General features: G+C 32.7%; 1 protein-coding gene and 3 long non-coding RNA genes across 7 annotated transcripts in view; 2 read left to right on the forward strand and 2 right to left on the reverse strand.

Annotated features, from left to right (window-relative positions):
- The window catches only part of Ptp99A (Protein tyrosine phosphatase 99A), an 873,279-nt gene that overhangs the window by 143,334 nt on the left and 701,979 nt on the right, over positions 1-27,966 (reverse strand). Inside the window, exon 1 of one of the 4 annotated variants that reach the window (XM_075294572.1) lies at positions 12,177-12,730. The exons of 1 other annotated variant lie outside the window; for it this stretch is intronic. The gene's annotated coding sequence lies outside the window, so the exon portion shown is untranslated. Of the gene's footprint in view, positions 1-12,176; positions 12,731-27,966 lie in introns of those variants that run through there. 2 more of the 4 variants (XM_075294571.1, XM_075294566.1) reach the window with 2 other exon arrangements.
- On the forward strand, positions 225-791 carry LOC142224801 (uncharacterized). Its single transcript, XR_012719197.1, has 2 exons — positions 225-467; positions 545-791. It is a non-coding gene; the product is annotated as an uncharacterized LOC142224801 (long non-coding RNA).
- LOC142224799 (uncharacterized) lies at positions 10,665-12,115 on the forward strand. Its single transcript, XR_012719196.1, has 2 exons — positions 10,665-11,112; positions 11,277-12,115. It is a non-coding gene; the product is annotated as an uncharacterized LOC142224799 (long non-coding RNA).
- LOC142224795 (uncharacterized) lies at positions 13,555-13,957 on the reverse strand. Its single transcript, XR_012719195.1, has 2 exons — positions 13,826-13,957; positions 13,555-13,768 (listed from the first exon to the last, which is right to left on the reverse strand). It is a non-coding gene; the product is annotated as an uncharacterized LOC142224795 (long non-coding RNA).

A 27,966-nucleotide genomic window follows, 5' to 3' on the forward strand; every position in this document is an offset into this window, starting at 1 on the left:
GCGTGTGGATTTTGGCCAAATAAATTGCGCATTTTTCTTCTCCCTCTCGTTTCGTGGTAATAAAGGTTGCTAATATTTCTGACTCTGATTTATTTTGGTAATTTGTGTGTTTATTTTAAGAAATATAAATTGCTGGCTACTTTAGTTTTTTCTGCTTTTGTGCTTGAGTCGGTCTTCTTTTTGTTTAAATGTGAACAATATTAATAATTAGTTTGTGTGTTTGTGTCTTTGTTTATTGTTTGTTATTGAATTCTCGCTTTTTATTTCTTTTTTGATGTTGTTTTTTTTTCTGTTTTGATAACACCATTCATAATCGTGTCAAATACCCCCGTCACTCTTCTTAAGTACTTGAATCAGTATCACCATGTGGTGTTAATGACCTGTTCTAAATTTTTTGCCGCTTCATCGCTTTGTACTTTTGGGCCTGGTTTCGGATAAAAATAATGCCGGTCGCATATGCTTTTAAGGTGAAAAACAAAAATAATGGCTAAATTTAAGAAATCTCTTTAGATCCATCACATTGTGTTTGATTTCTAATCTAAAGGAGGGCCATATTTTGAAAGTAGACTAATAAACCAAGCCAATGACAATGTGGAAAAAAAGATGACAAATCATGAGCACTTTTAAGCGCCAGGTACCATAAATTACCAGTGTGAGAAACAAGTCGAACAATTATTTTGGATTGAAGAAAGCAGGGGAAGGCGATATAGCTGTATAGTAGTGAAGAAATATATTGAAATGAAAGTAAATGCCAAATTAAATAAAAATGTTGTATTAAGAAATATATGAAAGTCTTTTTATTTTGTTTTAGAAATCTAAATTGTATAAAATAATTTAGAAAAAATTAAATAAATTTAGTTGAATTAAAATTTGTATATTGAATTTTAATTAAATTAATTTAATGAAATAAATTTAAAGCGTCAAAAATTTCCATATGGATATTTGGTTCGAAATAGTGGCAGGCTCACTTAGACTATTCAGTCTCTTGTAATACCACAAGTGTTGAACTTCTCTCTTATCGATACGTGCTACCCGATTCAATGATTACCTCAATGACAAGGGACCTATTTTTTTATAGTCGAGTCCGAAGCACATCTCACATTACAGTGGAACACTTAGATGATTTTTAAAACACTCACACATTTTACCATCGCTACCACTGAAATAATTTTTGGTCGAAACTGAGTTTGAGTATAAGTATTGCCAATTTATTCCAGTCGTTCCCATTATGTCCATTTAATATTCCAGCAAAAAAAATTGGAAGTTCTTCCAAAGGCACAGCTTTAAAAGCACTTCCAGAAGATGCACTCCCAATGATGTTCTTTATTTTAACTACCCAGGAAGTTCTTTTAAAGCAATTTTTTATATATTGAGTTTTTCATACTTTTAATGGGAATTTTAACCTTTTTTTGTTTCAAATAGGTTAAAAACAGAGTAAGAATTCATAAAATGGTACAAATCATTTAAATTTTGTCGAAAAAAATGTTAAATTCAATCTGAAAAAATTGTGCATTTTTGAAAATATTTGAAGTCAAACGTTTCAGACAAGTTTTAGAATCCATTAAAAATTATTTATTTGACAAAATATCACAGAATTTTTTAATTTACATCTAATACATTGATCGGATCACACCTAAAGAAGTGATGCAAATTCAGTGCAACGGCTGTTGAAATGGAAGACTTCCGTCCTATGACAAGCCCATGTTAAATTCATCGCTTCTGCGTCAATTTTGCACCACTTCCGGATCCAAAAAGAACAGTTTCACTACTTTTTTGGCGACGCTTTTTTGATGGGATGCAATGCAATAGAAAAGGTCTTAGTGCAGGCATTTTTATACCCTTCAAACTACTGTGGTACAGGGTATAATAAGTTTGTGCATTTGTATGTAACGCCAAGAAGGAGTAATCATAGGCCAACCTTTTAGTATACGGATCGGCTTAGAATTAAATTCTGAGTCGATTTAGCGATGTCCGTCTGTCTGTCTGTTGGTGTATTTTTGTGTGCAAAGTACAGATCGCAGTTTTAGTCCGATTGTCCTAAAATTTGGTATAGGGTCCTGTTTCGGCTCAAAGACGATCACTATTGATTTTGGAAAAAATCGGTTCAGATTTAGATATAGCTGCCATATATATTTTTCACCGATTTGGTCATAATTGGCGTGTATATCCACCGATCTTCCTCAAATTCCGTACATCCGAATATTTTATGAGTCTCGAAAAACTTGCAAAATATCAGCCAAATCGGTTCAGATTTAGATATAGCTCCCATATATAGCTTTCGCCCGATTTACACTCATTTGCCCACAGAGGCCAAATTTTTTGCTCCGATTTTGTTGAAATTTTGCATAGGGAGTAGAATTAGCATAGTAACTATGCGTGCCAAATTTGGTTGAAATCGGTTCATATTTGGATATATATCCCATATATAGCTTTCGCCCGATTTTCACTCATATGACCACAGAGGCCAATTTTTAACTCCGATTTAGTTGAAATTTTGCACAGGGAGTAGAATTAGCATTGTAGCTATGCGTGCCAAATTTGGTTGACATCGGTTCAGATTTAGATATAGCTCCCATATATATGTTTTTCTGATTTCGACAAAAATGGTCAAAATACCAACATTTTCCTTGTAAAATCGCCACTGCTTAGTCGAAAATTTGTAAAAATGACTCTAATTTTCCTAAACTTCTAATACATATATATCGAGCGATAAATCATAAATAAACTTTTGCGAAGTTTCCTTAAAATTGCTTCAGATTTAAATGTTTCCCATATTTTTTTACTAAAATTGTGTTCCACCCTAGTGCATTAGGAAACTTTTTGTCGAATTTGCAAGACCTTCCTCTCCAGTTAAGAGGTAGAATGTTCTATAGAAATAAAATATTGACAAAATTTTTTATAAAAATAAAATTTGGACAAAATTTTATATATGCAAGGCGGGCATGCTAATTAATTAATAATTGTAATTTGGTAGATTTTTGGTAAAATTTTCTTCAAATTTTGGTAGATTATTTTTTGGCACGAGCGGAACCTTCCGTAACACGTTTGTTGCAGTTTGTGAACCCTCCTTATATAGAAATGCTTCCAGCACTTAACTCTTTAACATGTTACATAATAGAACTTTGACGAAATTGATTTCTGATCAAGCATTGTTTTCCATCTACTAGATAGATGGTGACTGGTAACAATCAATGGTAAAAATTGAAATTAGTTGTTAGTTTGCCTACAGCCCCTACCTCCCTCCTAAAATCCCACCCCGAATATGCTGTTTTAATACATAACGTAATGCCTGACAGCTGTTGTTGCTGTCGAATTTCAAATTGAATGAGTTCTCCAAGTGTTGATGGGCTGTGATAATAATGTATTTAACAATTGACAGGTTGTTAAGGGCTTACAACAGATAGTTATTGACTTGATTTGATTTGTTTGGGTTGGTTGTTGGAAGATGTGATGAACAGGTATGGGCACTAGTTGCTACTACATACAAAATGGAAATGGAAATAGTTGATTGCTCTATTTTGAAATAAGTAGAACGAGGGGAGGATAATAATTAGAGAAAAAAATAGTGAAACTTTCTGTGAAACTAATCTAAGACGGTTTGGAATCATATAGTGTCACCAGAAAAAATATAATATTGCCACCAATTTTAAAATTATTTGTTATTAAAAACGATACTTATAAAGTGTTTATCTTTCAAAAATTTTCTGTTCGACGTTCTGTGTCGATGTCTTTCAAACCGCTATTTAATATATGCATTTTACTTGAAACATGGGATAATTTACACTTTGTCGGGTTTGAGCTTGGAAATGTATATTTTGGTCTTAAAGAAACTTCAATGACAGAAAAAAGCAAAAAATCTAACAAAATTCAAATTTGCCTCTACATAGAAGAAAATACAAATATTTTTTCTATTTAAATGTTAGTTTGAAGTAAAAAAATATAATTGAAAAATTAATTGATTGTTATTACTGATTTAATGAAAAAAAAAAGAATCAATCACAAAAATTGCTTGAAGCTATTAAATATTTAATTGCATTAATTTTTATACCCACCACCATAGAATGGTGACGGGGGTATAATAAGTTTGTCATTCCGTTTGTAACACATCGAAATATCGATTTCCGACTATATAAAGTATATATATTCTTGATCAGGGAGAAATTCTAAGACGATATAACGATGTCCGTCTGTCTGTCTGTCTGTTGTAATCACGCTACAGTCTTCAATAATGAAGCAATCGTGCTGAAATTTTGCACAAACTCGTCTTTTGGCTGCAGGCAGATCAAGTTCGAAGATGGGCTATATCGGTCCATGTTTTGGTATGGTCCACATATAAAACGACCTCCGATTTGGGGTTTGGGCTTATAGAAACCGTAGTTTTTATCCAATTTGTCTGAAATTGGAAATCTAGAGGTATTTTAGGACCATAAAGAGGTGTGCCGAAAATGGTGAGTTACGGTCCATATTTTGGTATAGCCCCCATATAGACCGATTTCCCGATTTTACTTCTTGGGCTTCTAGAATCCGAAGTTTTTATTCAATTTACCTGAAATTAGAAATCTAGAGGTATTGTAGGACCACAATTATGTGTGCCAAAAATTGTGAGTATCGGTCCCTATTTTTGTATAGCCCCCATATAGACCGATCTCCCGATTTTACTCTTGGGCTTATAGAAACCTCAGTTTTTATTCAATTTACCTGAAATTGGAAATCTAGAGGTATTGTAGGACCACAAATACGTGCGCCAAAAATTGTGAGTATCGGTCCATGTTTTGGTATGGTCCCCATATAAAACGACCTCCCGATTTGGGGTCTTGGGTTTATAGAAACCGTAGTTTTTATTCAATTTGTCTGAAATTGGAAATCTAGAGGTATTTAACTCCTTGGGTTTCTAGAAACCGTAGTTTTTATCTGATTTGCCTTAAATTGTAAATATTCTGGTATTTTAGGCTCACAAAAACGTATATCGGATTAAGTTTTTATCGGTCCATTTGGTAATGCCTCCATATAGACCGACTTCACTTATTGAGGGTGTAGAAAGCGCACTTATCATGAAAATTGCTTGAAACTCAATGTAAAATTTCCAGATTTTACTTCTACAGATTTAAGATTTCAAATCAAGACTTTATTTTATAATTTTCTTGCACACTTACAAGAGATGTTAATGATTCCTCTAAAACTCAAACAAAAATGGTTCTATAAATCCAGAATCTGATATAGTCCTCATAGGTGAAATCTTTAAATTTATCTTCGGGAAGTGTCCTCAAGTCCTCAAGCCCTCCTGAAATTTCAAAGGAACCCCTAATATTTGGTTCATGGTGGTGGGTATTTAAGATTCGGCCCGGCCGAACTTACTGCTGTATATACTTGTTAATTTTCCTTTTTTTTAATTGGCGTTAGTTATTATTATTCTCATTTCCGTGATTGAATCAGTTTCAATAAAAATTTAATTGAATAAATAAATTTCGTGATTGGATTCTGTGCAGTATAAAGCATGAAAAAAATATTTAGTGTAAAGACTAAATCTGTTAAACTGGTCAAAACTCTTTTCTGTGTAGCGTAGTAAACAGGTAAAACTTTTAAATTTTAACTTAGCACAAATTCTAATTGGAATGTGTGCGTGTGACATTTATATTTTTGAAGAAAAAAATCTTATTGGACTTGCATTGGTTTTGAGATACTTTTCTCCTAACTTATTATTTTACCCTCGCTTACCTGAGTACCTACCACTAAGTATAGGCTTAGAAACAAGTTAAATGATTTTCACGCCCTTTCATAGGCAATGAATACAGGTACATGCTTAGTCTTGACTATTGTATAATTATTATTGCAAATCCGACTAAGGTAGATGGAATGACAATGTCTATCAGTCGTTACGATCTGTCTGGTTTCTAGTTAATGACAGATTACCTATCAATGTGTTGAAGGTATAGGAAATTTTTGTCTAATGATAATTATATAGGAAAATTCGTCATAAAAGGCTAATATTGTACTTTATCGCAATATACTAAAGTGTCAAATGGCCTCGAAGTAAATATATAAATTCCGTTCATAATTATACCTAATGTAAGAAAATGGAATTTAATTTAGTTTAGTGGGATGACAATGATATCTAGCTAAACTTGCACTAACAGAGCTTCATGTAAAAAATGTAATTATATAAATTCTTTTAATTTAACTTGGTTTACTACAAATTGTAATAATTTATTTTAATGCAATGAATACATTATATTTAAAAATTAAATTAATAATCTACTTTGGCCTATTTAAAATACATGTATATATGTATACCTGCTTCAATTACAATTATATTATGAAATTAATTTTTTATCTATTATCTTTTAACTAAAAATAGTTTTCCCAATATGTGTTTCGATATGGGGATGTATTGATTTTCCTCATAAATTAATATTAAAATAAATTCCTATGGCTAATATTCTTTCCATTCCATTCCTTATGCCGCACCCAAACTAAATTTAAATAATTAGAACATAGTACATTTGTGCATTCACAGGCAAATGATTGCAAGAAGAACTTAATTTGTGTTGTATGCTGTGAATATGTACAGCCATAGGATGTAGCATATGCAAATAGAAGAAAGAACAGTGGGTTGCAAATAGAAAAAAATATATTAAAAATTATACCAAATACTAATAAGAAAAAAAAAAAAAATAAAATGGTTTATCGTAAAGTGGATCCTTATCTTTGAGTTAATAATAGTTTCGGTTAGTATTCTCTAACGATACTGAAGACTATGGAAATCTTTTCAAATCCACCTTTTTCAAATCCACAAATTTAATGAAGCAAAACCTGCTCAATGGTTGGCGTATAATTGCATATGGACCACAAAGAGGGAAAGAAATGACATGTCTAAAAATTTTATACTTTTAGACCGATTTAACATATGAAAAATTTGAATAAGAACAATTCGGAGTTTGGATAAAGTTTTCCTACAGTACAACGAAATTTAAGACAAAATAATATTAGGTATTTTAATTAGAAATTTTGATTTTATTCGATCTTTCTTTTATCCAATAGAAAATAATTAATCAAGCTTGAGATCGTTTTTTGTGTGTATTGGTTTCTTTATTTTTCAATATTTCGCAATTACATTGAATTGCTTCGTCAGGAGTCGATCTACAATAAAAGTGGTTTGATAATTTTTAATCATGACATGTAAAATTCTTTCTCAAAAGTGTTTTTCAAATTGCAAATAATTTTAGTGGTTTATGCTAATAAATTATAAAAAATTGTAAACTAAAACTAATAGTTGTTATTAGCATAAACCACTAAAATTATTTGCAATTTGAAAAACAATTTTGAGAAAGAATTTTACATGTCATGATTAAAAATTATCAAACCACTTTTATTGTAGATAGACTCCTGATGAAGCAATTCAATGTAATTGCGAAATATTGAAAAATAAAGAAACCAATACACACAAAAAAACGATCTCAAGCTTGATTAATTATTTTCTATTAGGTATTTTATGTTCATTGTAATTTTTTTTTTATTAATTATTTTGTAAGATCTTATGATTTTAATTTAAACAAGTATATACGGCCGTAAGTTCGGCCAGGCCGAATCTTATGTACCCTCCACCATGGATTGCGTAGAAACTTCTATGAAAGACTGTCATCCACAATCGAATTAACATACTTGGGTTGTGGTATCTTAAAACTTCTTAACATCGTTTTCTAAATTGTGAATTAGTCCATACGTGGTATATATTAGACAAAAAAGTTATGTATAGGTAAGTCTACAAATAATTACGAATCGATATGGCCTTTTTGCACGATACGCAGGGAGCCAGAATTGAAATATGGGGGTCGCTTATATGGGGGCTATATACAATTATGAATTTGATATGGGCCAATTTTTGTGTGATTGGGGATCGATTTATCTGAGGGCTATATATAACTATAGACCGATATGGACCTAGTTAGGCATGGTTTTTAACGGCCATATACTAGCACAACGTACTAAATTTCAACTGACTCGGATGAAGTTTGCTCCTCCAAAAGGCTCCAAAACCAAATCTCGGGATCGGTTTATATTGGGGGCTATATATGATTATGGACTGATATGGACCACTTTTGGCATGGTTGTTAAATATCATATACTACCACCACGTACCAAATTTCAACCAGATCGGATGAATTTTGCTCTTCCAAGGGGCTCCGCAGGTCAAATCTGGGGATCGGTTTATAAGGGGCCTATATATAATTATGGACCGATTTCGACCAATCTTTGCATGGGTGTTTGAAGTCATATATTGACACCACGTACCAAATTTCAACTGAATCAGATGAATTTTGCTCTTCTAAGGGGATCCGTAGGTCAAATCTGGGGATCGGTTTATATGGGGCCTATATATAATTATGGACCGATTTCGACCAATCTTTGCATGGGTGTTTGAGGTCATATATTAACACCACGTACCAAATTTCAACTGTATCAGATGAATTTTGCTCTTCTAAGGGGATCCGTAGGTCAAATCTGGGGATCGGTTTATATGGGGGCTATATATAATTATGGACCGATGTGGACCAATTTTTGCATGGTCATTAGATACCATATACTAACACCATATAACAAATTTAAGCCGGATCGGATGAAATTTGCTTCTCTTAGAGGCCCCGCCAGACAAATCGGGGGATCAGTTTATATGGGGGCTATATATAATTATGGGGCGATGTCGACTAATTTTTGCATGGTTATTAGAGACCATATACTAACACCATGTACCAAATTTCAGCAGGATCGGATGAAATTTGCCTCTCTTAGAGGCTCCGCAAGCCAAATCGGGGGATCGGTTTATATGGGGGCTATATATAATTATGGACCGATGTGGACCAATTTTTGCATGGTTATTAGAGACCATATACTAACACCATGTACCAAATTTCAGCCGGATCGGATAATATTTGCTTCCCTTAGAGGATTCGCAAGCCAAATTTGGGGGTCCGTTTATATGGGGGGCTATACGTAAAAGTGGACCGATATGGCCCATTTGCAATACCGTCCGACCTACATCAATAACAACTACTTGTGCCAAGTTTCAAGTCGATAGCTTGTTTCGTTCGGAAGTTAGCGTGATTTCAACAGACGGACGGACATGCTCAGATCGACTCAGAATTTCACCACGACCCAGAATATATATATTTTATGGGGTCTTAAAGCAATATTTCGATGTGTTACAAACGGAATGACAATGTTAATATACCCCCCATCCTATGGTGGAGGGTATAAAAATTACCTAAATGAGAAATTTATGGCATATAACATTTGTGTATATTCAATTAAAATGCTTATTAAAAAGCTCATTTATTCGTGCTAATTATAAACTAATTCATTAGAATTAATAATTAGTTTGATTTTAGAAATTCATTTGATTTAATAAACAATATTTTAAATAAAAAAAGTTTAATTTAATTTGAAAAATAGTTTCATTTGATTTAAAAGTAACTCATTTGAATTGAAAATACTGTAGCTATGCTTGTGGAGATTTGTGTAAGGTATTTTGTTTCCAAACTCAACTCAATTAACGAATTTCCTTAATCTTGTTTCCAAAATGCTCGAATAATAATTTTAAAAAATCGTGTAATTGAATGTTCACCGTTTGTTTTAGTATAAGGCCAACTTGAAAAGTGAAAACAGTATTGTTTAATTTCTTTAGAACACGTTTTGTAGTGCTCCATAAATTTCAGGGTAGGAATCTTCGCAAAAAAATTTACCAAAAATTTTAATAGACAGAACCCGAAATGTGATTCACTTTCCACTCCCATAAAATGTTTTTTTTCGCATTTATTTATGTAGAAAATATTAAGCGGTATTCCATACAACTAAATCAAACAATCCCAATTTTATGTTTAGCATGAAATGTCATCTTTCTATGCCCCTTGGTCTTTGCAACCCTTTCCAAACTATGACTGTCACGCGGGATTTTTTATTTTGAATCCGTGAATTTTTCGGGATCCCGAAAAATATAATTCCAATTCGTTTAATTTGTGGCTTTTTAGCATTATTTTTTATATTTTGAGTAAGAATTTATTATACATGAGGTATACTATAAAATTCACAATCCTTTGAACAATCGAGTTTATGTGAAATGAAATTCGTGCCACATAAAATAAAACGCAATGATAAAAGGTCCCTCGACAATATGACGACAATGAAGTACAAGAGGATTAACACAAGTGTACGAAAATTATGAATTAAAGTATATATTTTTAATGTTGAATAATTTTTTGGCGCTGCTAATTGTTATTACTTAAAATATTTAAAGAATCCCGAAAATTTCAGGATCCCGATAAGAATCGCGGAAAATCCCTGGATTCTATACTTTGAAATTCGGGATCTTGGGATTTTGAAAAATCGATCCCGAATGACAGCTCTATTCCAAACCACATATAGATAATAAAACGCCATCTCTGGGATAAATAATGTATTTTTGTTACACCTAATAATTAATTAGTGGAATTAAATCAATTGGATATAATGTAATAGTGAACTTAATTGTTACGAATGCTAAAATCCTCTTGAAGATTTTAAAACATTGCATTTCTACTTTCGTTCACAAAAACTAAAATAGCACTCGTATAATTGTTTTATTCTCACTATTACAAAGATAATTTTTATTGTTCTTTCATTTTGCATATCCTTAAATTTCTCTCTGTGGGAGTAACACTTGTGATTTTCAAAAATTTGCTATAAAGGTCATGGAAACCATACCAAAATTATAATAAAAGTCCTGTCGATTTTTATAAGTAGGGACAATGAAATCATAAGAGATTAGGACATAGAACAGATGTACACAAATAAATGAGAGAATAAAAGAGAGCTACTACCAGCATTTTAATGGGCCAGAGAGAAAAGTGAAACAAGGCAACAAAATTACGAATCTCCCCTATTGCAGCATTGGGTTGAAGGGAGCGTGGGAAAGGGGAACTACAACACTTTTCACTTGGAAACTGTTAAAATGCACTTTTGGACTCGAGTTGTGTGTAAGCTTGCAGGTCGCACATAAACACACATACATACAGATGTAAGCACTCAACATAAATGAATCATCACACAGGGGCAATTAAAAAGGCACCCAGCCCATAAAAGGTACAAAGATCAAATACTGGAAAATGTATACAAAATTATTTTCGTTTTTTAGTCTTTTATATTTTGTTTCAAATTCAAAAAAAAAGAATTTAAATAAAATTTTGTAACGAATTTTGCCAATCAATTATAATTATTTTATTTTTGATGACAATATTTATTTGCAGTTTTTATTGTTCGTAAATAAATACGTTAGTTTCCTCATCATATTCTTCTTCTTTGTTGCAAACCAGATGTAAACACTTAAACAACAACAAGAGTGCAACAATAACAACAGCCATAACAAAAATTAAACGACGAACTAAACACAGCTAGCTAGCCTCTGCAATATTAGAGGGTTGAAAAGAGACAAATATATTTGTGTATGGTTTTTCTAAAGGCATTGACATATCAAACAACCACTTTTTGCGCGTTAGAGTGGTCTCACTATTCTAGACCCAAGTAAACTGCCCAGACATAAGCAGCGACGGCAACGTTAATAGTTTGACCGAAATGTCTGTCTGTCTGTCTGGCGGTCTATCTATACATCCTTTCCTTTGTCCAGACCATACTGGGTCCAGATTAAAATTTATCCAACATCTTTTTTCCATATGGTCTTCCCATTGACCCTTATTTAGTGTCCCATGTCTAGCTATGACCTGGTTGCAATCTGGAAAGGATAGATGGATGCAAAATAACCAACATTTATGGGTCCTTTGGTACAATTTCTTATATTGATTTCTTGCCAAAGATGTGACAGATCTGGCAGCTGGAAAACAACAACAAGAACCGCTACAATGATTACGAGGACAACGGTAACGAGGACCACAACGAATGAAACACCGAAGGAAAAACAAGGAAACGAATCATGAAACACAGATACTCAAAATGCGGCACTGCCTAAAAAACAAAAAAGCATATTTATAACCATTTTTTTTGCACTGTGTATTCCTTAAGATGTGCTAACACAATTCTGTTTTAGATATACATATGGATATATATTAAAAAAATATATTCCAGACACTGATATTTGTTGTTGTAATTTTGGCTTATTTATATCGCTGGATTGATGATTTATTTGAACATACATTTTTTCATTTTCTGTTTTTAGATATTCCACTTCTTTATTCACATCACATCATAGCCAGCATTATTTCTTTCCTGCGACTAACGAAAATGCACATCTATACATTTTTTTCATAGATTTTGAAACACAATTTTCCAACAAACGTACACACTTTCCGCAATGTTAGTGTTATTAAGGGCTGGAAGAGTGTTTTGGCAAACGTTTGCCTTGGTTTATTTCATTTTTCACTTGGATTTTATTCACTAAAATTGATTTCGTTTTTATTTCTGTCACAATTGCCACTACTTCTTCTGACTTAATTCGAATCGATTCGATACAATTTTTGCTTCATCCTCCATTGCCTTTTCTGTCAGATATTTCGTTTTGCTCTTTCTTTCTCTCTGTCTGTCATCTGCCAGCCTTATGTGCTCTGTGTGTGTCTTCTTGTAAACTATAGCAGCGAATTTATTTTTGAGGCTGTTTCTCTGATGATTTTTCTTTTCTCAGCTTCTTCTACATTTTCTTAATGGTTTGTTGTTGTTGTCATTTTGGGCTGGTTTGTTATTGTATCTCTTGCTGTGCAGTGTTGCATTTTTTCGTATTCATTAGAACGTTTTGGGTAGATACTGTCAAAATGTTGTTGAAGGCTCTCATTCACCACTTATTCAACTCTCTCTCTCTCTCTCACACTCTCTCGTTTGTTTGACAGTATATTTTGCGGCGAATATATCCACAATGGTAGTTATTTTGTATGCCGACTTTTTGTTGTTGTTTTCCTTCACTATTGTTGATGTTCTTCTTATCGGTTATTTGTTTTCTGTTCTTCATTGTCTGCCGCTTTCAAAATAAGATTGGCGAATGTACACAATTGACAATAAAGAATAACAGAGCAAAGTGAAATGTCGAATAACACGTGAAGATGTGTTCAGTAAACATAAACATATAACCTTTTCATTGCATATTTAAAAATTCAAATCGAAAAGAGACACTAAATTCAATTTAAAATTTATAAAATAATAAAATAGGAATTAACTCCACCAAAAATATGAACTAGTTTTCTTTATACAGCTTGTACAGACGTTTCACGGAAGAATTACAATATAATTGTCTATACAATCGGTAACGGATATACGTACATCTCATATCCCTGCCAACATTTTTTGAATTTGGGGACTCTTTTGAGAATCCCCACTACGTCGAAAACAATCATATACGACATCAAAAACTCGTCGGAAAAGCGCCGTCACTATTGAGAAGTTGTACCACGCCAAGTTACTACAAAAATGTTTCGCATGAGTGCAATTATTAGGCGCCTTTATAGATCAATTTAGAACGACGCCAATAAGGGACCCTCCAAACAATCAGAAAAAGTGCATTTTAAGATAGTTGTAAAAGAATCATTGTGGTCGAGTAAAACACGTTTGTTTAGATATTTATTAATTTGATTAAACATTTACAAATTCTTAAAAATATAACATTTATACCACTATCACATTACATTTAACATAATTTTTGGCATTAATGATGATGTTGAGTTACAAGTAGCGAGTTACATGTTGCTGCGTCTATCAACCAGAGTTTTTATTCCATGGAGGCAGCGTGTCTGTAAAATATCTGAAAAACAATCACTTTATTCCATTTGGAAAATCACCAAATTGTTCACCAATATACCTTTCACAATTTTAAGCGTATAATCTATGTTTTCAGAACTTTATTTTCGTTTTTATTTAATTAAAATATAACAAGCTGGTTGCGCTTGGCGTTTCACAAAAAAAAAATGGCTTTTTTAACAGTAGAGATGGCAAATTACTTGCATGTACTTTTTGATGTACCTTTTCATGATGGTTGAAGTGACATTTACGAGTCTGTGGTAACGATGAGGTTGAAATGGAACTTTGAAATGCTGGCAGGGTATAAGAAACAAAGCATATAAAAATTTTACCGAAACTTAGAGCATTATTGTCTGTCTATACAGTTGATTATAAATATAAGCACATCTCATATAAGAAAATTTGGCGCAAATCCCAGCCTTTTGTGTGTGTGTTTGCTAGGAACGTCATATAACAATCTTTTTAAAAATATAATACCTATAAGACAATTTGGATCATTGCTCTGTTTTAACAACAATATGGCCCTTTAATAGTTTTTGGTTATAAGTGCAATACAAGAACAGGAAGAAGAGGAAGTGAAGTTTTCTTGCCGAACGATTACTTGTATAAAAAATTTACAATCTCCTTTTCATCGGCGGCGGATGTTACTAAGTTTTTACATTCCGTAGCTGTCGTTTAACGGCTGAACTGATATGATTGGGTTAATGTGTAATAGCGATAGGCGGCACGCGAACAATTACTGACGTGTATTTCTTAAGGGAAGCCCAAAATACGCGACGAAATACCATGATGGCTAGTGTTGTGTCCCCAAATTAAAACCTATCCTTGGCAAAAAATGGTATAGTGTTGCCATCACTTTTCAACTCTTTTAATTCATAACTAGGCATTGTTGTTGCTTGATCATGTGGATATTCTTTTATCTTAAAATAACTCAACAAATAACAATATATTGTAACTCATTCACATTATACTTCCAAAATCTACTTTACCCAGATTTCAAATATCATTTGCCTTATAAAAAAGGGATTTTAAATCTTTTGATTTTGAGCCTAATGTGTATGGCCTAATACATGTTTCTATTAAATATTGAAAAATCATGTTTGTTGACTTCAAAAAGACTCGGAAACAGGAATAGGGGAAATTTTTGAGTACAAGCTTATTGTATTTGTCGTCGCGGAATAAATGTTTTGCCTATTTACACACTTAAGGTATTAAGTTCGAGTGTAGCCGCTAAAATCGTAATTTTTTTACGATTACTTTTCTTTAATAATCCATTTGAAGGAATACAAACTTTGTGAAAATTTGCTTTGGGCTATTCCCCATCAAGTTATAATAAAATTTGCAACAAATATGTATAATTGTATGCCTTTTTTTGCTGATTTAGTTTTCTCTTTAGCGGCTAAACTCGAACTTAATACTCACCTTTAAAATCGTCAATAAGAAAAATTCATGAAATTATTCGTATTTGTTGCAAATTTTATTATAACTCGATGGGGAAAAGCCCAAAGCAAATTTTCACAAAGTTTGTATTCCTTAAAATGGATTATTAAAGAAAAGTAATCGTGAAAAAATGAAGTTTTTAGCGGCTAAACTCGAAGTTAATACCCACATTAAGCTCGAACTTAATACCCACCTTTAGTGTGTAAATATAACACTTATTTACGTGTATATCCTATGGGAAGCCCAAAATCCGGGGGACGGAATACCGTGACGGCTGGCTACACGTCATATTAAAATCTATTACAATTCGCTTTTCAATTTTTTGAACTCACCGCTAGGCATTGTTGGTGAGTGGAACTTATTTTTTCTTGAAATAACAAGCCTTTGCATGTTTTTATACAACTTCAATGTTTAATATTGAAAAAAACATGCTGTACATCAAAAACGTTAGGAAACATGAAAAAAAGGAAATATTCGCCGACAAACTTATTGTATTTGTCGTCGCGGCAAAAATGTTTCGCCTACCGCTTATCGCTGTGGTTATATTTACGCACGTAGTAGGCAGAGGATAGATATTTGTAAAGAGTGGTTACGCGCCAAGTTTTTTTCCGAATTTTATTTGACATTTCTCTATTTCAGACTTACTCAATTTGAACCATGGACGTCGTGAATGGGCAGAATGGTTCCAAGAAATGGCAACAGTGGATGAAGAGTGATTGTCGAAAAACCACTGCACCCACAAAGAGTGACTGTTTGGTGCGGTTTATGGGCTGGCGGCATCATCGGGCCGTATTTTTTCCAAAATGAGGCCGGTCAGGCAGTTACTGTGAATGGTGTTCGCTATCGTGAAATGATAACGAACTTTTTATGGCCCGAATTGGAAGATATGGATGTGGACGATATGTGGTTTCAGCAGGACGGTGCCACTTTCCACACACCTAACGAAACAATGGCTCTTTTGCGCAACAAATACAATGGCCGTGTTATCTCACGTAATGACGATGTCAATTGGCCGCCAAGATCATGTGATTTGACACCGTTGGACTTTTTTCTTTGGGGTTATTTGAAAGAAAAGGTGTACATCGATAAGCCAGCAACAATTCAAGAGCTGAAGGATGAGATAATTCGGCACATTAACGGCATAGAACCTCCATTATGCCTCAGTGTCATCGAAAATTTGGACCATCGGATGAAGGTGTGCCACCGAGGTCGCGGCGCCCATTTGGCCGATATTTTGTTCCATACATAATTTAGTAATACCAATATATCATAATAAAATAAAATTACAATAATTTCCTAAATAGTTTGTTTTATTTTTAACCACCATTTAATAATTGTACAATTACTCACAACATCTAGGTTGACCTAAATTATCGCTATTGTTTAAAATGGCACCATTCAAGTACAGAGAATGAAGCCGCCGAGTCGCGCCGCCTATTTCAGTCGCCGTCGACTATTTACTCATCTCGACTCAAATTTGGCCGCCAATTAATCAAAAATATCGATTTAAATAAGAAAAGTGTATTTATAATTGTCATATTTTTTCCAAAATTGTGCACCTTCCGCCCACAAACAATCATTTTCAAGCTGCTATAATAATTTTACAAAAATTCAGCTCGGAAACTTTGAATGAAATGTAAATTTGATTGTCAGATTGGTTGTACAACTAATCTCATTCGAGCAACTTCAAATTGATTTTTTAATGGATAATTTTCTGCCGCCGAATGGACAAATTTTTATCGGCCGCCACCAGAGGCAAAAATTTAGTGGCAGCCGCCGCCGACAACAATGGTTCGGCTTCATTCTCTGTTCAAGTATTTTAGTTTATATTTATTATCGGCTGATAACATCACTGTTATTATCAATTTTGCATTCGTATATTGGTATTTTAATGAATTGGCGACTGCATTGTCAGTCGATGTAATGGCGGCGTCGGTTTAATAAAATCTGTAGGCCGCGCCGATTGCATAGACATGTAGCCGCCAATTCATTAAAAATATCAAATATTGATATTTTAAATTGATCCTGCAAATACTATCATTATCAGTACAGAAAAAATGTAACCAACCAATTTCCAGTTAAAAAAGTTGACCAAGCTAAAAACTTTTTGTAAAAAATCAATTGATACAATCACTTTTTATATCCACTTCAATTCCACTTCCACTATTCACGTCAAAGCCACGAACGTGAAAATTTGGTGTTCTTAATTTCACGCTCTTTTTTGAACTTTTCTGTAACCAACTGGGTTGCACAAATCACCCAAAAATTCACTAAGGCGGAAATCAAATTAAGTGGAATCAATAGACTTATTATAATTTATTATTTTTTTTAAATTAAAAATGACGCAGTTTTAATAAAACTCATGTATTAAATATAAAACATTTCAATTTTTTTACGCGAGTACTTTTTTTAACCGGAAATACACCCATCTTCGACATAATTCAACTTTCACCAAGACTTTTGCAAGTGAATTTATTTCACGAAAGTTCCGGTGAAAGTGGATTGTAGGACACGAAAATCGTGGAAGTAATTCACATTCACATGGAAGTGGATTTGGGAACAGTTAAAAAATGATTGACATTTTTGAATTTTTAATTAATGTATATGAGAATGTTAATTTTAAGTTTTAGTCAAGTTAAACACACTCATAGAAAAAAGTCTGCTAAAAACAGCAGTCGATGTCTGCTGTTATATTTTTGTACTTCAGGGCCAAATGAACAACAATTTATAACATTTTTAGGTTATAAATTTTCCCCAAAGCATATTTAAGAACCAAAAGTAGTTTTTAGTATATTTTTGCACTGTAATATACTTACAAGCTCCTAAATACGATCAGCAAACATTTTGTTTGCTGTTATGCCTCACTTCGATAAATATTCGGATTTTTGGTCAAACACTATAGATATTCATAAAATATTGTTTTAATTATGTTAGGATAGCTCCTAAGTTGACATTTTTATTTGTTTTAGCCAAAATAAAACACGTTTTAGTGTAATCGAGCTTTAAAAATAGCAGGAAATGTTTGCCATTTCAGCAATCACCGACTGCTGTCCCTTTTTCAGCAGACTTTCTGCTGTCCCTACTAACAAATTTCTTTGGGTGCAGGTAGAAATATCGGCGCCTTCCATTGGATATAAAAAAACGAGTGAGCCTGAAACAATTTTCTGAGTTGCGTCGTTTCTGATGAATTTAATCGCTTAAATTTGATATAAAATTTTTTAAATTAAATTTAGTGTACAAAAGTTAAGGGAATATTAAATTAATTTAACTACACCCTCACAAAAAATCGCTTCTGTAACATATACTCCCAAACATATTTTGCTTCAAGCATATACATTTTTGGGTATTGCCCAAACATTTATATGTTTGATCTCTACCAATATATAATATGTTTGAAAGCATATTGGTCTAAACAATATATGTTTGGGTAGTCTAAGTTCCAAACATTTTGTATTTTTGCATCCAAATTCAATAATGTTGTCTTCCAAAAAACAATATGTTATTATGTGACCATATATGTTTGGAAGCATTTTGCACCCAAAAATATTATATGCTTAAAAAAAAATCTCCCAAACAATATTGTGCTCAAAATTGTATTTATTTATTTATATATTTACAATCATAATGAATTATGAAAATAAACAGGTAATATAGGTGCTAACAACATAGGTTTTCGACCTGAATGCTCAAAATTTTGTTTCTGCCCAATTGTATATTCCCCGACATCTTGCTCACTTCCACGAGATTTTTTAGTTCTTAGCACCTTTTTCTGTAATACAAACATTGTAGAAGAAATTATTCAATTTTATGATTTTTTTTATTTTAATTTTACCTTTTGCCGGGCGGGGATTCGAACAGCAAACCACACAGTTTGTAAGGATCAAAGAAGTAGCTGTTCAATTGCCCAAGGAAAAATAAAATGTTAATTTTGTAATAACAAGCAACAACCACCAACTTAATTCAATATCGCTCCCTGTTAAATAGCGTTCCAAGCTACTAAACACATATATGTTTATAGGCTATTTCTAAATTAATATATGTTTGCATCCAAGCATATTATATTTACAAACATTTTATGTCCCAAACATAATATGTTCTAACATATTAACATATATGTCCCAAACATGTTATGCTAGTTTATGAACATTATATGCTTGCACTCAAAAATATTGTGTTTAAAAATTTGTGTTCCAAACATATAATGTTTATAGCCAAACATATGAAAAACAGTCTTTTTCAACCGTGTAGAACGCGTAAAGCACACGTGTTCTCAACACGAACTCAAATGTATAAGGGATTCTTATAAAAATCTCGTTATTTTCGTTAGTATTTTACTTACAGGCACTATTCCAAAAAAAAAAAAACGGAAAACTCAACACAATAATTTCTATTAAAACTTTACTTTGAGTACTTTTCGATTATTCTTGCCTTGGCTTAGATGTTGTTAGCCAACACAAAACTATTGACCCTTATAACACCAATACTTGTACACCTTCTGGTGGCATAGCCCATAACCTCTTTCAAGTCAATAGACGGAAGGACGGCTTGACTATAAAAATAAATAAATAACGCAAAAAAATGAAAAAGTTTCATTTGATTATGGTTGGTGTTAGTAGTTAGATTGAGTGGAGCGGGGGGAAACACAAGTTTGTTTCCGACTTAAATTAGTTTGCCATCACAATATGTTACGCTTAATGTGCCCCCAAACACTACTGCAGAGGCTTCCTTTTCTTCACATACACACACACAAACAACACGCGGCATTGATGCTGGTAGAGCAATAACATATCCCAACATCCGCAAAACATCAAACAACTCCCAACTTTAACATTGTAAGCAATCAACATTTTTTGTTATTTTGCAAATACACATGGAAAAAATAAGCGATGGTAGTTGTTTGTGGAGAAAAAAATTTTACAAATATGTTCTGAAAAGTACAAGAGTTGTTTTGTCTACACTATAAAAATACATCAAGAACCTGGCCCTTAGAAATGCAGACACCCATGTTTCCGCATATATTTTTTTATCTAAGTACTAATTTAGTTCAAAAACGTACTGACAATGTGTACATTAGGGCAACTGGATCAAATTAAATTAGCGGTTAAACCTATTGGATCTTTTAAAGATATTTTATTTGACTGCCTAAAAATAGGCAATACATTTTGAGTATGTTAGTCTTGTTATACCCACACCCATATAATGGTGATGGGGGTAACATATAATATGTTTGGCATTCACATCGAAATATTCATTTTCGACTATATGAAGTATAAATATTCTTGAACAGGAAAAAATTCCTAGACAATATAACCGCGTCCGCCTGTCTGTCTGTCTGCTGTAATGACGTTACAGCCTTCAATGTACAACCAATCGTCCTGAAAATTGGTACAAATTAGTTTTTTACTTTGTACGCAGATCAAATTTGGAAATAGAAATTGGCAGATAGTCCATCGGTTCAGGTTTCGATATAGCCCCCATTATAACCCCCCCGATTTGGGGTCTGATTGGCTGAAATAGAAAACCTACAAGTATATTAGATCCATAAATAGGTGTGCCCAATGTGGTGTATATAGGTCCCTGCTTTACTATAGCTCCCATATAGGCCGACCTCCCGATTTTTTAGCCCAAGAAGGCTTCAACAAATAGCAATTTGTTTCCGATTTGGCTGAAATCTAGAGGTATTTTAGGTCCGTTCGCAGGTATGCTGAATGTGGTGTGAATCGGCAAACAGGTGTGCTAAATATGGTGTGTTTGACCATTTTTTGCCAGTCGACGCCGCCGCCGAATATGTCGACTCATCTCGACTCAAATTAAGCCGCCAATTAATCAAAAATATCGATTTAAATCAGAAAAATATAATAATAATTGTAGTATTTTTACCAAAATGTTGAACCTTCCATCCACAATCAATCAATTTCAAACAGCTATAACATTTTTGCAAATATTTAGCTCAGAAAATTTTAACTAAATGTAAATTTGATTGTAAGATTGGTTGTACAACTAATCTCATTACCATTCGAATAACTTCAAATTGATTTTATAATGGATGATTGTGCGCCGCCGAATGGACAAATTTTTTTTCTGGGGGGGCTTAGACCCCCCAGAACAATTTTAGCCCCCCCAGAATTTGAAACTCTATTTATGATTTTCCATTTTTCAATAAATGTTAATAGTTTTTTTTTAATTTTTATAAAAATTAAACAAGTATATACAATCGCACAAATTTCCTCTAAAGACTTTTATGAACAATCGAATTACTTGGGTTGTGGTAGCAGTTGCCGATGGCAATGTTTGAAGTCAGATATTTATGAAATAAAGCTGTGGTTGAACTTATGATTGATTTAGTTTAGTCAATTTAATTTAAAAAATAGTAATTGATATTAAAACTATTCTTTCATAAATTAATATCTTAATAATGCTGCGAAAAAGCGTTGCCAAAAAAGTAGTGAAAATGTTCTTTTTGGGTCTAGAAGTGGTGCAAAATTGGCGGAGAAGCAATGAATGTAATATGAGCTTGTCATAGGACAAATGTCCACCGTTTCAACAGCCGTTGCAATGAATTTGCATCACTTCTTAAGGTGAGATCCGAATTCAGTGTTTTGAATGTGAATTAAAAATTTGTTTCCCAAATAAATCATTTTTATATTGTTTTTATGATTTTTAATGCATTCTGACGCTTGTTTGAAACGTTTTTCCTGGAATAATTTCCAAAATTATCGATTTTTCTATAATGGATTTAGCAGTTTTGTGGCAAAATTTGAATAATTTGTACCAATTTATTTATTTTTACTCTTTTTTTAAACTATTTGAAAAAAAAAGAAAACAAAAAATTACACATTAAAATATGAAAAAAATTAAGTAAAAAAACTCCCTGTGTGGTTAAAATAATTGAGGACATTTTTGGAAGTACTTTTAAAGTTGTTCCTTTAGAACAACTCACAATTTTTTTGCTGGGAAAAGTGTGGAACTATTTGTAGTTGCTTTATTGTAAATTGTTTGTCGAGTTATTTTGATGTTTAATTTTTTATTCAATTTTATGAAATAAAACATTAATTGAACCTATAAGTTCAGTCCATAAATTTTTTGGTATACTCACCATATAGACCGATCTGACAATTTGGAGGGAAATTTCTAGACACCGAAATGTTTATCCGATTTGTCTGATTTTAAATATATATACAGTATGTCAAGAAAGTCTTTTGACATTGCCAAATATTTCAAATTCTAGAAATAATTGAAATATTAAATATTTTATTAAATTTTTAATTCTGTGTACGTATGTATACTTTGCAAAATACATAATAAAATATTTTTTTAAAATTTCATTATATTTAATTTTGGAACAAAACATAATTTTTATCCCATTGTCAAAACACTTTCTTGACAAACTGTAGGTGTTTTTGGTCCACAAACATGTGAGCCGAATATGATGGGTGTAGGTTTATGTTTTGGTATACCTCTATATAGACCGATAAATTCAAAATAAATGTATGTATATATGGTAGATGCAAAAAAAATTAAATTAATTGTGAACAGAAAAATTCAAAAATTTGTCCAAATAACTGCATTTATTTGTTTGAAAACATTTTCACAATTTTTTGTGACAGTGTACCCATTTATTGTTTTTTATGAAGTTTGTCGTTTTTTTTTGTCAGTTGATATTTGTTTTGGGGGTTTCCCCTTTTGTATTTTATTTGTGTTTTTTTTTTGGTAAATATGACTTCTATATGGCTGCAAAGGGATTTCCAAGGAAATGAAAATGCTCTACTCGCCATCTAAAAAAAAGGCTCACAAGAAAAACATTAGCAGGACCAGTACAATCTAAAGAAGAAAACCCATGTCGTCTTCATTGTAAGACTTTTGTCCCATACGAGTTTATTGGCCAAATGTGCCATTTGGTATTGATGCTGTCAAGCAAGTAGGGTCAGGTCTATAGACCAAAAAACAGCAAACATTCCAGCACTGGTATCTTGGCTACATGGCAAGTATTCATTTTATTAGAAAAGAAATTTAATACCTCGGCCAGAAGTGGTATCCGATTATAAATCACTTTGGAACAACATCACATCAGGGTCACTGGGGAGTTAGTGAACCTTGTACATTACCGCTACATATCAATGGATTACAAAGGGCTGTATTTCTCTAATATTTCGTTTTTTTTCCTTTCATTTTAATTTGTCAATATTGTTAATGCGATGTGAACGGTTACGGTGCTGTAGTTGGAGCGACACATATTGGACAATCAGATTACACACGAGGGAGAAATGTCTTATTTTTTTTCGTAATGGAAATTTAGTATATTGGGTTTTAAGCCAAAGCTAGAATGCTTTGTAATCACTTGTAAGACATTATAAATTTATGGAGATGTCTAAAAGTAAATTTCTTACTCATGAATACAAATTTTCTCTCATTGAATAAGTTCTAATTCAATTAATTACTTGAATTGATAAATATTAGGAGGGGCTATTTTTTGCACTAAATACAACATCGTTTGGATAGGGTTATCGATATTGTTGGATATTGTGATAAACTTGTCCAATTTATAGGACAATGTTTATGCCTTTTAGGTGATTAGGATTTTTTTTATGGTTTTCCACATTTTAGGTCATATTATAGATATCATAAATTTATGAAAATGTATAAAAATATTTTTAACACAATAACATCTTTTAAGCTATATCATAAATAATAGCAGCGTATTTAAAAATATGAGGCCTGTTTTTTAAGCATTGGATAGAACGTTTTTGTGGGTTATTCATCGTTACACTTCTATCCATCAACATCTCGGCAGTGCAAATGGCGCAGATATTTCCAGACAGAATTTTTATATAGTAACATTTCCCCTATTCACAATAGTTGGTTATTGTAATTAGCTATTGGGTAAGCTAATCACAATAAAGAAGAAATCAAAAGTTTTACAAGGGTTTATGTATATTAGGTGGCAGGGATGAAATATTCAGTATGTTTTTCAATACTTTTTCACCCTGGTCAGTACCGTAGTACCCCGCGAATGGTTTAGTATCTTTGGTGTACACAGTTTTGAACCGATTTTCTTGAATATCAAGAATATGTTAGGCCGTTTATGCTGTTGGAAGTTTTTGCAGCCTCATAAGAAATGAATTTGAACTCATGTCCGTAGTATATTTTTGTGGAATCAAAACCGAAACTTAGTGAAAAGTAATTTTTCGCTCAAAATCTACCTTTTTGTACTTTCTAAAAAATTGGTTCGAAGCACCACAATCATATTTTTGGAGCATTTTTTTTCAACCCATCTACACGAGCCTTTTTTGAGTGATTAACAAATTGTGTGGGATCCAATGCAAACAATTTTTTTCGACGTTCAAATAGTCATGCAATTTTTGTTTTTCAAATATTATGTATGCTGGGCCCACTAAGGACTAAGGTTATCCCAATCTGACGATGGGTCACATGACGATTTTGTAATATCAGATGGGGTACAGCATCGATGGTTTCCGGAACAACAACAGATTTTGGATAAACTTCAAGAAATTCATCTTGGAGTGAACTATAACCTCGATTAATTTTACCATCGGTAAACACTGGTCCATGACGGAGCTTTATCGCCAAAAATTTAATTATGCTCATCGATGCACTGTTGTTGAGTTAATTCACATCGAATGTTATAAAAAATAGGTATAACTTCAAAACTGTTTAGCTTTACGTTAGAGCTGTCAGTTGATACATTACAACACTAGGGTTGGCCAATTCAACCGTCGTATTGAATTTTATTATCAAAATGCGTACTCCCTTATTTAAGTTTCTTCTTCTTCGGCACTTCTTGTGCCGATGCTCATTTTTGGTTTAATGGGTGCATAAATAAGCAGAACTGTCGATTTTGGAGTGAAGATCAGCCAAAAGTATTGCAAAAGCTACCAATGCGTCCAAAAAAAGTCACCGTAATGTCATGTATCATACGATACGTCTCCATTAAGTACATCACATTTGAAATTATTTTTGTATTGATATGGTAACTCTAGTATTATAGTTATGCCTTTTTTATACCCACCACCATAGAATGGTGACGGGGGTATAATAAGTTTGTCATTCCGTTTGTAACACATCGAAATATCGATTTCCGACTATATAAAGTATATATATTCTTGATCAGGGAGAAATTCTAAGACGATATAACGATTTCCGTCTGTCCGTCTGTCTGTCTGTTGTAATCACGCTACAGTCTTCAATAATTAAGCAATCGTGCTGAAATTTTGCGTCTTTTGTCTGCAGGCTGGTCAAGTTCGAAGATGGGCTATATCAGTCCAGGTTTTGATATAGTCCCCATATAAACCGACCTCCCGATTTCGGGTCTTTGGCTTATAGAAATCGAAGCTTTTATCAAATTTGCCTGGAATTTGAAATCTAGAGGTATTTTATGACCATAAAGAGGTGTGCCAAAAATTGTGAGTATCGGTCCATGTTTTGGTATAGCCCCCATATAGACCGATCTCCCGATTTTACTTCTTGGGCTTATAGAAACCGCAGTTTTTATTCAATTTACCTGAAATAGGAAATCTAGAGGTATTGTAGGACCACAAATACGTGTGCCAAAAATTGTGAGTATCGGTCCATATTTTGGTATAGCCCCCATATAGATCAATCTCCCGATTTTACTTCTTGGGCTTATAGAAACCGCAGTTTTTATTCAATTTACCTGAAATAGGAAATCTAGAGGTATTGTAGGACCACAAATACGTGTGCCAAAAATTGTGAGTATCGGTCCATATTTTGGTATAGCCCCCATATAGACCAATCTCCCGATGTTACTTCTTGGGCTTATAGAAACCGTAGTTTTTATCCAATTTGTCTGAAATTGTAAATCTAGAGGTATTTTAGGACCATAAAGAGGTGTGCCGAAAATGGTGATTATCGGTCCATATTTTGATATAGCCCCCATATAGACCGATTTCCAGATTTTACTTCTTGGGCTTCTAGAATCTGAAGTTTTTATCCTATTTGCCTGAAATTGGAAATCTAGAGGTATTTTCGGGTCATATAGAGGTGTGCCGAAAACGGTGAGTATTGGTCCATATTTTAGTATAGCCCCTATAAGAACGATCTCCCGATTTAACTCCTTGGGTTTCTAGAAACCGTAGTTTTTATCTGATCTGCCTGAAATTGTAAATATTCTGGTATTTTAAGCTCACAAAAACGTGTATCGGATTAAGTTTTTATCGATCCATTTGGTAATGCCTCCATATAGACGGACTTCACTTCTTGAGGGTGTAGAAGGCGCACTGATCATGAACATTGCTTGAAACTCAAAGTAAAATTTCCAGATTTTACTTCTACAGATTTAAGATTTCAAGTCAAGACGTTATTTCATAATTTTCTTGCACACTTACAAGAGATGTTAATGATTCCTCTAAAACTCAAACAAAAATGGTTCTTATAAATCCAGAATCTGATATAGTCCTCATAGGTGAAATCTTTAAATTTATCATCGGGAAGTGTCCTCAAGTCTCCAAGCCCTCCTGAAATTTCAAAGGAAACCCTAATATTTGGTTCATGGTGGTGGGTATTTAAGATTCGGCCAGGCCGAACTTAGTGCTGTATATACTTGTTAAGGTAAGTCTTAGTACTTTAACCGCCAACGAGACAACTAAAGTGAATTGTTAAACTGTGTCAGTTAATGTTTTAATTGACTAAGTTATCAGTTTCAATCAACGTTTTTCAATTTTCCTGGAAATGGAAATCTAAAGGTATTTGAGATCCACAAATATGTATGGCGATCCATATTTAGATATATTCCCCATATAAAAAGAAATTTCTTTAAAATAATGAAATTTTAATTAAAGTAAAGTTTATAATCTTTGCTTCAAAATTTTTTTTTCATTAAGTTTAGAACACCAATTTTGTAAATGTGCGTCCCTTCGTTAAAATCGTATGTCTTTGAACTAATGCAAATTTTCCTTTAAGTAAAGAAACACATTTTTAATTTTAAGAAATTGTCCGTAAATTAACTGAAATATTGAAACTTTGGATTTTAGATAAAAACGCTTCAAATATAGGCTAAGACTTATTTTGAGGATTTAGTGTGTTTGGTTTAAATTTTTTTTGGAATTAAGAAAAACTTGTTTACTTTGAAGTATTCGTTATAATTTGAATTTTTAAACTGGCGTTTATTTGTACGTGAGTACCTTTATTAAAAAACCGCGAAAAGAGAAAATTTGATAAATGAGATCTGTATCCTAATCAGCGTTGCCAGAATTGTTTCACCAAAAACCGCTAGATTTGTCCAAAAAACTAGCCAAAAAAAGCTAAAAAATGTTAAAAAATAGCTAGAAAAAAGCTAAATTTTTTTTGTATCAAAAGTCACATTTTTGATTGAAATTTAACAAACTTAATGGCTTTATTTCACTTAAAATGCATATTATTTTAATTGTATTCATTTTATTTTCATTTCTGTGAGACTGTAAGAAAATCTATGTTATATTAGCTATGTCTGCGTACTCGATACATTTTGATTACTATCACAAATTTTTACTGGAAGTCCTTCGTTTATATTTCCTAGTAAAACCTTTTTCCCAGTAAACTTGCGATTATCAGCTAGTTAATCATCAACAAGTCCAATATGCGATATATTGCACAATGTCACATAGAACTGCATTAGAAAATATCAATATATTTCGTTTTAACTGAATTAATGATAAAGTCGTGAACGTGTACACTTCTCCTAATATTACCCAAGAGAATAAAACCCATTCTAACTGTCTTGCAAGTTTATACTGAATAACTTTTATT

Source organism: Haematobia irritans, chromosome 1 (genome assembly GCF_050003625.1).
Source record: "Haematobia irritans isolate KBUSLIRL chromosome 1, ASM5000362v1, whole genome shotgun sequence".
Taxonomy (NCBI): domain Eukaryota; kingdom Metazoa; phylum Arthropoda; class Insecta; order Diptera; family Muscidae; genus Haematobia; species Haematobia irritans.